This window comes from Mus caroli, chromosome X (genome assembly GCF_900094665.2).
Source record: "Mus caroli chromosome X, CAROLI_EIJ_v1.1, whole genome shotgun sequence".
NCBI classification, from domain to species: domain Eukaryota; kingdom Metazoa; phylum Chordata; class Mammalia; order Rodentia; family Muridae; genus Mus; species Mus caroli.
Window position 1 is genome coordinate 154454293 of NC_034589.1, and position 13360 is coordinate 154467652.

The 13360-nt window shown below is 40.9% G+C and overlaps 1 protein-coding gene across 3 annotated transcripts in view; it reads left to right on the top strand.

The window, feature by feature from the left end:
* Positions 1 to 13360, top strand: part of Gpm6b (glycoprotein M6B) — a 148919-nt gene that overhangs the window by 66295 nt on the left and 69264 nt on the right. The gene's annotated exons all lie outside the window — the stretch shown is intronic.

A 13360-nucleotide genomic window follows, 5' to 3' on the forward strand; every position in this document is an offset into this window, starting at 1 on the left:
TGGTAGAAGGAGAAAGCTAATGACCCTGGTTTGCTCTCTGAGCTCTGTAAGTGTGTCCTAAGTGTACCAATGTACAAGCGCACATGCTCTCTCTTCTCTAAAGAAAGAAATACATTTCAGGTACAAATTCCAGTTACAAAATCCAGCTGCCCCTCCCAGCAATAGACTCCTTTTCCACCTCACTATGAAATCGCCTTGCATATATGTTAACACTGACTATTACTGGAATATCAGTCGTCAGGGTGAGGAGACATGGGTTTCTTTTTTTTAACCTGGAACCCGAGTAAGGGACAGGAGAAAAGGTAAATGTGAAAAGAAAATTAAGGAGAATGATCCCAGGGGACCAGGAAGATGGCTAAGTGGGTCAAGTGCTTGCCATGCTTGCATGAAGACCTGAGCTTAGATCCCCAGCACCTATGTGAAAGGTTACTCATGGTAGCATATACCTGGAATCCTACCCCAAGGTGGGCAGAGGCAAGAAGATCCCTTGGTCTAGTCAGCCAATTTAGCCTAACTGCTGATCTCTAGGTTTGGGGAGAGAGTTTATGTCAAAAATTAGGGTGGCTGGGTATGGTGGTGCCTGCCTTTAATCCCAGCACTCAACAGGCAGAGGCAAATAGATCTCTGTGAGTTCCAGGCCAGCCTGGTCTATAGAACAAGTTCAGGCTAGCCATGGATACAAAGTGAGACCCTGTCTCAAATAAATGAAAAAAATATTATAAGGACAGGGGGATAGTGATTTTAAAAAATCTATCAACTATTGTCCTCTGCTTGTACGTATACACATATATGGAGAGACCTCCATCCAAGAAACAAATTTGCTTTTTAAAAGAACCTTTGGAAGATTGTAAAGTCAAAATTATTCTCTTCAGAATAATTTTTCCCATACAACCTAGCATAAGAAATATGTCTGTTTCCTCCCAAACAGTGCCCAAGGCAGTATTTGTTCTAATATAGCAGCCCCTTTTGTGTGCCTTCTAGCAGAAGGAAATGGTACCAGATCCGATACTCTGCCTTTTTGCTAAATGAGACCTTCTACCAGCCCATTTCACTGGTTTATTGACATTACTATGCATGCCCTTGGGGAGAAGAGCTGAAGGTTAAGGGTCAGCATCAAATTTAGCTTTTGTCAAGTCTCTTACTGATTTCCTATGGTAGGTCCCTTGTGCCATAAAGTGGAAAGCCAAGAGATAGACAACCTTTATAATATCACCTTGCTGGTTCCATTTAATATTTTCATCTTTTTATTAACTTTGCATTGCTTTCCAGAAAGAAATTGGCCCTAGTCCACTAGTTTTCTGGGAAATGGTAAGTTGCCACAACTAATTGCCTTGGGTGCTCGGGAGATAGGTTGGTGGTTAAAGCAGTTGATACACCACTGTGAGGACCTGAGATCGGATACCCAGAACCTATGTAAAGCTGAGCACGGTAACTAGGGTTTGTAATCCCAGCACTCTGTGGTGAGATGGAAGGTGGAGTCGGGAAAGCCCCAGGGGCTCATAGGCCAGCTAGCCCGGTGTATGTAGTTGTGAGCAATAGACGCTGGCTCAAACAAGGTAGACAGCAAGGAATGACACCTTTAATCTCTGCCTGCACACATTTATACACACCCACACCCCTCCATGTACACACAAAGGGGGGGAAACCCATTTTAGTCAAAATATGAGTACAAAACTGCAACCCAAGCACTTCCCGTGTCTTTTACCCTTTCACCACAAGCTCCAAAACAGACAAGGATAGACCAAAGGGAAATGATTTCTTTGTTGTTTTGCCAAGGACTCTATCCCTTTCCTCTCAAAAATGCCACATATCCTGGAGTTTTGAAAACTGCTATAATTGTCACAAGGCAGCTCATTCTCTGGGAAGAAAGTGAGTGAATTTCCCATTAGGAGATCATGGTTAAAATAACCTATCGGAGCTGGGACCAAATAGAACTAGAAAGTGTGTTCAAAAGCTGCATTCATTGAGGAAGGAGAAAGAACAGCCTTTGCCGTAATGAGCACTGGGGAGCAGCCAGCATGGAAAAAGGGCACACAATGGCCAGCTTGGTTGGCATCAGAATACACACAACCAGCTTGCTTTTGCATGTGGCATTAGGGCTCCTGGGTTTATTTCCCCCCGACTCTGGGACTGAATCCTTGTAGTCTGCAAGCAAAATCCCTGCACTGTCGCACTGTGATCCACCATTTTTCGGAGAGATGGATATTGTTATGGAGTGAGCAACTGAAATGGAGCTTGATACGTTTTGATTTCAAATGACTATAGCACGTGGAGAGAACATTTGTTTTAAATCTAGAAATGAGATTAACTATGTCAGTGTGAAACTATCTACTTTTTGCAGCTCCCTTTTCAAGGGTCACCCCTGGAGGATGTTTTGGTGAAACTAATTATGTAGTGGGAGAAAATATGCACGCTCCTTGATCATTAGATCAGAGCAGGGCCATGACTGCTGTCTGCCAAAGCAAGATCCACAGTACTGGTGGGGTTAAGCATGGGAGAGAGTTATTACATTATGGCTCAATGGCTTTTCATGATTATGCCAATTCTTAAAGTGTGTTTCTTCTAATAAATCCAAAGTAAGACAGGTAGGTCTTGGAAGGGATAGTCATAATTTTTTCATTGAATATCTTCTAGTAGCTCTATAGTGCTCAGTCAGCCCTTGATATCCGCAGGGTAATGTTCTTGGCATCCTCTTAGGTACCAAAATCCATGGATGTCCATGACGCCTTTATATAACAGCACATTCACATCTGTAGTATAAAAGGTTGAGATTCAGTTCAAGTGATGTAGAAGAAACTCAAAGTAATAGAATTGGTGTCAAGTAGAACCACTAAGGGAGTGCTGCCTCCAAAATACCCCAAAGATAAATAATGTGCTAACCAGGGCTTTTAGAGAAAAGGGAACTTTACTAGGCTAGGATGTAAATGCTTGGCCCTAGAATTGACCAGCCATTAGGCCAATCCCCAAAGAATATCCCTTTGATAGTCAGCTCAAGGGAGCAGCATAGGGTTCCAAATGCCATTAAGTCCTGTCTGCTCTGTCATGGAGTTCCCTTTTATCAGGAAAATCATAATTCTGCCAGATGGGCAAGATGAGTGAAGTAATACATGTTGTTGTTCTGAAAAGAACAACACCGGTGGACTAAAGAAATCATTCTGGCAATCTCTTCACTGTGTAAATCTCTCATCTGTCCAAACGCCCAGACTTGCAATCTCTTGTCTGTTTAAATTGTTCAAAGTAACCTGGGGTCAGGACCTAAAACAGATTTAAGGATAACAGTTTATGTGGAATGCATATGCCTAAGGTGTATATAAGTTAGTAAAATCTTCTATTCAAGGCCAGCTTCTTCTTGGGCAGTAGCCACTGCTGACCACATACTTTTTTCCTCTACTAATCTCTAAGTGTGAGAACTGATTTCTCACTGGGAAAGCATATTATTCTATAACAAAGTACTATACCAATGCATAGCCCTCGGTTCACTTCCTAGCATGAAGGAAAGGATATCTACATTTAGTACATGTCCATCTTCCCATAGGACTACAAGCTTTCACCCTTAGTTATGGTATGTAGTGGTGGGGAGAAAACCTAGTACCTTTTGCATGCTAGGCAACCACTCTACCAACTGAGCTACATCCCTAGCTCTAGAAAAAAATCCTGTACACATTCAGTACAGACAGAATTTAAAAAAAATATATTCTCAATCACTGCTTGTGGGATCTATACATGAATACAGGGGACTGGCTGTATTTGTATTTATTGCTAGTGCTTCACAACATTTATATTGCCCATCAGGTCACTCTTATGACTTAATGCTATGAAAATAGGGCTTAAGCTTTAAAGACTCTATGTCCTAAGCACTGGAATTATAGAACCCAGGGCTTGATGCATGCTAAGTGAGTTCTATACCAATTGATCGACAACCCCAGCCTATTTCTGTGGCTTTTTAACTTCTAAATACCAGTAGGCACTATGTTTTGGGCCATGTATCATTTTGCTTCATCTACTGACTTGAGAACATAACCTGAGAACCCTATCATTATCTACCACTTGACAAATGATTGTTACCATGTCTGAGTCACTGACTCCTCAAGAATCTACTGATTCCTCTTCTCTCGAAAACTGTTAGCACAAATGTAAACAGAGTTTGGCTACAGTTTTTTGAGGGATTTTTAGCCATGAAAGCTATACTGAAGGACTTTCTGTTTTATTTTGATATTACTATTTGCAGATATTATATTAGTTAATTAACTCTGTTCAGGTTATTTTTAATTAACAAGATAATTAGAATGCCATTAGGCTAAAAATAGATTTCTCTTACTTGGTGAGACATAATATTGAGTCCTGAGGGTGAATTGGGAAGCACAATATTTAGTATTGATGTTTAATATACTGTAATATTTATCAGCATGGTTGCCAAAGCCAGTGTTGAGAGCCAAAATAATAGATATTCATTAGTTAAATATTTAAAATTTGTTACTTAGTGCATATGAGTGTTTGCGTACATGTATGTCTGTATATATGTGCACCACATGTGTACAGTGCAGAAGCCGGTAGGGTGAGGGATGCCCTGGAGCTGAAGTTATAGGTGTTTGTGAGTCACCGTGTGGGTGCTAGTGACTGAACCCAGGTCCTCTGCAAGAGCAGTAAGTGTTCTTAACCACTGAGCTATCTCTTTAGCTTCTTCCTTAACAGTTAATTTTCTGAGTGATTTTGAAGACAGAATATAAAACCGAAGCATATTTATTTATTTAAGACAAAGAGTCACTCTGGTACTTAGGCTAGTGTTGAAGTGGCTATGCTTCTCCCTTAGCCACCTCAGGCTGCCTGCTAAAATGAAGCAAAAGCTCCACTTTACCCAGAGACATAGAAATATGCTAGGGTACAGGTCACTTTACTGGTTTCCTATCTGGTTAGGCAAAAACTTAACAGTTGCCAACATTGCTTACCTGTTAAGATGAAAAGGGTAAGAGTGAATAATTACCACACTAAGAAAACAATATTTAAGACCCTTCCCCTAGGGTGTTCATATGTGTTTCTCTTAAGTGGCTCTCTTTGGGAACAAAAAACTAAGGCAGACATGGTGGTGCACACCTTTTATCCCAGCAGAAGCCAGAAGCAAGTGAATCTCTTTGAGTTCAAGGCTGACCTGGTCTATACAGTGCATGTCAAGCTAGCCATGACTAACTATATAGTTGAGACTTTATCAAAAAAACAAAACAAAATGAAAACAAAAACAACTCTCTGACTAAACAAAGTCATCTTGGGGGATTTATAGGCATGCCTTGTTACTGGGTTCCTATATGCCATCCCAGAAATTATTGTAAGAGTCCTCTGTGTGTGCATATCTACATATATGTATATTTGCACCCAAACACGGACATAAACCTTGAACTCCCAGATAGCTTTCTATTTTAAATGAGAAGTCATCTTTTACTCTTCCCAACAAAGGTGCTCTAAGATTTTTGAGAAGCATTCTTCAAATCCACAGGACTCAAATGATCCAAGCAATGAAAAATGGTTGATGATGGAGGTGAGGGAATGCTAACATTCTCTTGTTTTTCTTGTCAAACTCAAGATACTAAATCCACCTGTCCCAACTAGTAGGCTCTTCTTCCACCTGTCTGTGAAATAGTTTTGTTTTAGGTGTTAGCAGGGAGTGATGACTGTTGTCACTATTGTTGTGGTATCAGTTGTGGAGGTGAGGAGACAAGGATTTATTTTGTAACCTGGGACCCAAGTGAAGGACAGGGTTAAAACAGAGAAAAAAAAAGTAACGATGAGGCATTATTCATTTATTCCAGTAGCTGTACAACGTTATTTCAAGTACTGTTGAGTACTCCGTGGGTGGTAGGATCGTGTGTGGGAAAGAGCTTAGTTATAATAGCTGACATTTATTGAACGCCTGCTATTCTAAGCACATTATATGTATTAACTCATTTGATCCCCATGACAACCATATGCATTAGCAGAGTTCAAATCCTAACTCCTCCACTTCCTCATTGTATAAAGTTGTGCAACTTCACTGTTTTAGGTGAGTTGAAACTATTCCTGAGGCTTGATGTTAGCATGGAATAGAAAGCATTTATAATTGGGCTTACTATCTAAGAGAACTCACTGACTGGCACAGAAGGTAAAACCCTCTCTACAGTGAGACTTATACATCAATGCTCACAAAGGCATAATTTATTATTGCCCCAAACTTGAAACAATCCAAATGTGACTCAAAGGGTATAGCTGTCACCATGGCATATGTATTCTATGGATTGTTACTGATGGATGAAAAGAAAAAGGTCAGGGATCAGGGAGAGGAGATGAGTTGCAGAAAGGTACTAGAGTGCCATGAGTGGAGGGAACTGTTTTGTATCTTGATTATTGTAATTATACAACTGCAGAGAAGTAATAAATTTCATAAAAGTATACACTTAAAAATAGGGGAAATTTAATGTATGTAAATTATACCCCAAAGCTAGAAGTTGCTGCAAATTATAAAACTGCTTGGCATAGATTTTCATGTATTTTGGAAAAGGTGAATGAAAACTCTTAGAACAGATTTTTTAAAGACTGTTTACATTTTTAAAAATTATTTACTTTTAATTGTGTGTGTGTGTGTGTGTGTGTATGTGTGTGTGTGCACGCGCACCTGTGCATTTTAATAAGGTGCCTATGGAGACCACAGGAGGGGGTTGGATCCCCTGAAGCTGGAGTTACAGGCAGTTGTGAGCTACGTGATGTGGGTACTAAGAACCAAACATGGGTCCTCTGTAAGAGTAGTATGCACACTTACAGCTGAACTATTTCTCCAACCCAATAGGAGTATTTCAAAGGGGGAATTGACACAGATGTTATTGGGACCTCTCCATGCACCTGCATACTGTCAAAGGTTCAAAGGAGGGGGACTTAGGATAATCTGTATCCTTTCAGAGATTATAAGGAAGTTACATAAAAGCTATCATGAAATCCCATGAGAATTTTAGATGTGTTGTTACTGACTAGGGGTGTGGGTGAGGGGAAGGGGTAGATGCATTAGGTCCAAAAAGAAATGGCAGAAAAGGGATTGTAATCCTAAGTAGCTCTGAATTTCAGGGAAGAAAGGAAACAGAATGATCATGGATACTGCACAGAGATACTCATATGGGAAAATGAAAAGGCACAATGATCTCATGCTAAAGTAGGAAAGAGCGGAGTGGTTTTGTGTAGTGCCCTCAAGAACTAAAGCAATGGCTGTAATGAGCATCTCACACAAACAGGTTTGCAGACCTTCTTCGGTAAATATGTTCTCTCTCTTCGTGACTTCTTTTGAGATATATGAAGCTTTTCCCATAGGTCAAATGAAATCCTTTCTTTATGCCTTCTGGTATTCTTCCAGGTTCTGGAACATAGAAGGTAAGCATAGTCACTGAATGAATAGAACCTTTCTTTCTTTCTTTCTTTCTTTCTTTCTTTCTTTCTTTCTTTCTTCCTTCCTTCCTTCCTTCCTTCCTTCCTTCCTTCCTTCCTTCAGTTAGTTAGTTAGTTAGTTAGTTAGTTAGTTAGTTAGTTAGTTAGTTTGTATGTTCTTTAAGAAAATAGTCCACAAGTTATCAGGTTCCCTTGTGGCATTTTCATATTGCTGGCACAAAAACACAGCTCCCGTTTTAAAGGGAGTAAGAGATGGTTTATTCTAGGGCCATTTTAAGTGACCATGTCCTGGGAATACAGATTCAGGCTTCCCCAAATTCTATGTTCCAACATGGGAGTAGTTTCATGAGGTTTTTGTAGTTTTAAAGAACAAGGAAAGTCATGAATCAAGGCAAATTTAAAATACAGTGGGCACATACAGCAAGATGGGGGAAGCTTTTCTATAAGTCCCAAGATGCTATCTGATGGCATTCTTATTGGTGGAGGCTAGTATTCTGCTATGCTAATAGGTTTCTGTCTACTAGTCTCAAGATGTTAATTCCAGCACAGACATGGGCAAGGAATGGCTGTATTGGAGGACAGGAACTAACCAAAGATAAGGTAATAGCCTCTGGACCCATAACATCCTAGTCTCTCCACAGTACTATAGTTCTAATTACTCAGTTTCTGTAGACACAGCTTTTTAGGAGTTTTTGTTCATTACACTTAGTTTCCATTAATTATTAGTTTGTTTGAGTTATCATTCTTTGAGACAGGATCTTATGTAGCCCAAGCTGGCCTCAAAGTAGCTATGTAGTTGAATATGTGCTAGAATTTTCTGATCCTCTTGTCTCTACCATCCAGTGCTGGGATTATAGACATGGACCACAATTATTGCCTTATGTGGTCCTGGGAATTGAACCTATGTCCCCCTGCATGTTAGGCAAACATTATACCAACTAAGCTATGTCCTGAGCCCCAATTCATGAACTATTTCTTATGCTATTGCCCATACTGTGTACTTGCAGCATATACATTTACATACACACACATAGAAGAGAATAAACACCTTATCTGTGCATTGTCTGTCTCATTAAAGCACAGATTCCAGAAGAGCCTGGCATTATGAATCTCTCAGTGTCCTTGTACTCTACTACTGTCCAGTAGGTACTCAAGAAATGCTTGCTGAAATAATGAGTTTGTACAGTTTTCATTGTAGATGACATGCAATTATCGGATCAGCTTTATAAAATAAATTTAAGCCTTTCCTCAAAGGTTAGAAAAAAAAGCTCTATATTGGGTGATAGTGTCATTGCTAAAATACAGTTCTCACCATAAGCAAGATAAGAGCTAGTTTATTCTAGAGCCAGATATGAATAGCCATGGCCCAGGAACTAGATGCAACTTCCATGTTCCAAGGTGGTAATACTTCATGAAGTTTTCATATTAACAAATCAAGAAAATCATAAATTAAGACTTTGGCTGGACATGGTGGCTCATGGCTTTATCTCAGCACTTGAGAGGCAAAGTCAATCAGATCTTTGATTTTGAGGCCAGCCTGGTTTACAGAGTGAATTTTAGGACAGCCAGGCCTACATAGTGAGATCTTTTCTCGAAAACAATAAACAAACAAAAGAGATGTTAGCTAATAATTACCTCAATCTAGCTTATTTTGCCTCACTATGCAAGGCAGAATAATGCACGACTCCTGTAGATGCCTTCCTTGGTCATTCACCTCAGAACCTGTGACTCTCCTATCTGACAGGGTAAAAGAGACTTTGCTGGAATGTGATTAAGCATCTAGCTGGATGAACTGTCACAAGAGTCCTTAGGAAGGAGGAACGACTGAAGGAAACTGGCAATGTGTATTTTCCTAAGATGTGAAGATCCTTGCATTCATACACTGGGCTCACCTGGGGATGTTGTTGATGAGTAGGATTTCAGGGAAGGGGAATGGTGAAGGAGCAGGATGCAAAGTGGTCTGATGCTGCTGCCAGGCTGGTTGCTGCTGCCCCCTCCCAGACTTTAAATAGGGAGGCTCTGGATGATCTCATCTTTGGCTGGCTTCTCTCTCTTTAATTACCTTTGAGCAACTTGACTAAAATATTAGATTTCACTGGGGCTCCTTTCTAGAAGCATGTAGAGAATTAGAAGATGTTTCCAGAGAAGTCACAGAAACTTGGGGGAAGGGAACAAAAGCTGCAATTATTCAACTATAAGTAGAGATGGCTGAAGGATGAATAATAGGGATATGGAAGAAACTGGACAGGTAACTAGTAGGAAAACAGTGATTAGCTGCTTTTTCTTTTTAGGGAGCCAACTAGAGACCCCCACAAGAAGGAGTCTGGCATAGGAAGGAAACACTGCCTGCAGGTTTCTTTGACAGACAGGAACTGTGAAGGACCCTGGTGTCCACCTTGTTGCATCCTCTCATTTGATAGACTTTGAAACCAAAGCCAAGAATGACCCCCAGGACATTACCAAGCACTGCCAAAGGATGGCCTAAAAAATGGGGCTTAGTCCTCTGCAGTGTACCACCTCAGTTGGAAGCTGTGCTGTATGCACAAAGACGCAGGGGCTGCTCCTGGCTGTGGAGTAATTTAAAATAGAAATTGTCCCCTGAAAAGTGGCCTGCTCTTAGCTTCGGTCACATGGTTTATACTGATGGGTTGGATGCCAAACTCATCAAGTTGAATACCAAGAATTTGTGTACTTGATCGTGCGCCTGCCATTTAGCTATTTTGAAAATTCTTTCTAGCATTTTGGAAAATGAATGTATTGAGCTCTTCCTCCTAAAAGCAAATAACAAAACAACCCAGATGCCTTTTGAAGTACTCTGGCTAAATAAGCCATGGTTTATTCCTGTCACAGATGTCTATGCAGCCCCGAGAGTGAGTAAGCTACTAGAATGGGCATCAAGGCAGAAAAATATCTCAAGAGAATATTCCATAGAGTTCCATTTCTAGAAAAGTCAAAACTGAGCAGGTTCATTAGTGGCATTCCAAATCAGGTATGAGAGGTTGGGAAAATGGCTCCGTGGGTGAGGTGAGAGACCCTGGGCAAGCATGAGAATCTAGGTTTGAATCCCCAGCACAAATAAAATCCAGCAAGCATTTGTTGTGTTTGCCTGTAACCCTAGCATTTTCTTTCTGTGTAGTCTATTAAGCCTTGATGATTTGGGAGAACTATGCATTCAAAATAGCTGTACCAATACAGAATCCCTAGAAAAATACTTGCCCCAGAGAAGAAAAACGCCTGTTAAGGAATTTGTGTATTTAAACCCCTACTTCCAAACCAAATGCCATCTATTCTGTAGCCTGCTTTCTCACTGAACTGGTACAGTCTTTGATGAAAATCCCTGAAGCCAGTATCAGCCCTGTTCCCTTTTGGTCCTTTGTAGTGCAGAAGAATGAAAGAATGGGGTCATTTTTTTTTCCACAAGCAGCAGCTCGTGATAAATAGTAATTTTGTTAGGAGACAGTTTTGTCATGCCAGGCACATTTCCCTGCGGCAGCCTGGAGAGAGCTACGGTTCAGTTCAAATGGTGTGAAGTGATTCAAGGCAAGCAGCTGGCCAATCAAAGCCAATCCCATGGAGCCACGGTTTGCCCAAAACCACATCCACTTCCTGTCTTTGGTGGTACGCATTCAAACTAGCTGGCTGACTAATCTGAAAAGACTTGCTAGACAGTGAAGGGAAGAATTGGCATGGTGAAGCCATCGCTAAAAGGGAATGAATATGTGTGTGTGTGTGTGTGTGTGTGTGTGTGTGTGGGAGAGAGAGAGAGAGAGAGAGAGAGAGAGAGAGAGAGAGAGAGAGAGACTGCCTGTCTCCTTTACATAAGAGAATTTAGGTGATGAGCTACTCTCTAGGGGATTATGACATCCTCCTCCTAACCCCCTCATCAAGCTGCTTCAGGTTGCCTAATTGTGCGGACATGGTTGATGCTGAGCACTGGTGTTCCTTTCTTTACTGTGGATAGGCAGCAGATACCTGTGGCTCCAGCCTGCCTCTTAAATGGGCTTTCCTGGGGAGAACTTTTACACAGGAGACAAGCTTTCATTGCTTGGCAGAGTGTGCCAGGTGTCAGCCTCTCCTGGGAGGGAAAGAACAGAAGGAAGTCTGCATGTAGATTCTCCTAGGCTCTGTGCCATCTTTCCCCCTTAGGATCTGTTTTGTGCCCTTCAGCTTTTGCTGTAATAAACACTGTCTGAATGTTCAAGGCACTGAGTCCTGTGAGGCCTTCTATGGAATTTGGGGGCATACGGTGGTCTTGGGGACAAGTATAGAATACAGGGTCTTAGCCTTTCTTTCTTTCTTTCTTTCTCCTAGTACAAATGTGGCAGAAGGTCCTCAGGTGTGCTGCGAGAGGGTCTAGAACAAGGTGTGGAAGGATCCCTTTGGAGCAGTCATAAATATTGACCAGACCATGTGACACATAAAACTTGCACTTGCAGTCCCCATCCCCAAACTATAGGAACAAAACACCAGAATTCTGTGTGCCCTGTGGGATGTCATTAGGATTTTGAAAGGTACAGCTGCAGTGGGGGAGGGGATAAAACAATAAAAAGCAAGATATACACCAAGGCATGGTGATACCCACCCAGAATCCCTGGACTAATGAGCCTTAGACTGTCAGTTTGAGGCTATATAGTGAGACTTGTCTCCGAAGACAAAACAAAAAACCAAGCAAGCAATAAAAAGCAAAGCCAAATCGAACTTAAAATACCAAGTAATAAATCTAGTATCTGATTTGTGTATGCAAATAACTTTTCTTTCTCTCTGAGACAGGGTCTCATGATATAGCAGTTATAGCAGTGCTATCTTCCTGTCTCAACCTTGCAAGTGCTAGCATTACAGGTGCATTCCAAAGAACAGATGAAAATGCTTAAATGTAGATGACATTTGTATTGACATCAAACTATCATTCCTGGAGATAAGAAGTACACATTCATCAGGTGTGGTGGTGCAAACCTTTAATGCCAGTACTTGGGAGGCAGAAGCAAGTTTTGGGTTTTTTTTTTTTTTTTTTTTTTTTTGGTTTTTTGTTTGGTTGGTTGGTTGGTTTTGTGAGATCAAGACCAGTCTGGTCTACATAATGAGTTGCAGGACAACCAGAGCTACACAGTAAACTCTGTCTCAGAAATAAAGAGGTGTACATTCTCCCGATTGTTACCTTTGCTTGTACTAATTACAGCCCATGATTCGGTCACCTATCTTCATAAAGTTTCACTAAAATTTAGCCATGACCACTCTTTATATATCGCTCATGGCTGCTTTTGTACTATAATTAATGGTAGAAATGAGAAATTATAATAAAGGTCATATGGACAGCAAAGTTTAAAATACTTACTACCTTTTTTTATTTGTTTTTGCCTTTTCTTAAATAAGAAATATATGTGGTCCATTGTTAACAGAAGCATCATTATTAGATATCTGATTGTATTTTGAACATTACTTAGTTTAATGTTAGGAGCATTTCTTTACACTTTTTAATCATTTCTATGTATATGTAGAGACATGTGCCACTGCATGCACATGAAGTTCAGAGGACAGCTTGTGGGAGTTGGTTCTTTCTTCCCATCATGTGGGTCCTGGGGATTGAACTCAGGACATCATGATTGCCTTTACCATGGAGGCATCTCTTAGGCTATTTTTCATAACTCTCTCTCTCTCTCTCTCTCTCTCTCTCTCTCTCTCTCTCTCTCTCTCTCTCTGTGTGTGTGTGTGTGTGTGTGTGTGTGTGTGTGTGTGTTGGGGAGCACTGAAGTAGGAAGTGGAGCTGGGCTTTATAACCTTCAAGATCCACCCTTCTGGGACTACTTCCTTCAGTTAGGCCCCACCTTCTACAGGTTCCACAACCTTCCAAAGCAGGGCTACCAGCTGCTAACCCAGTGTTCAACCCATGGACCTGCAGGGGAGGGCATTTTAAATTCAACCAGGTATTGATGAATTTTACAGCTTTTTTTTCAAGTCAGGGTTT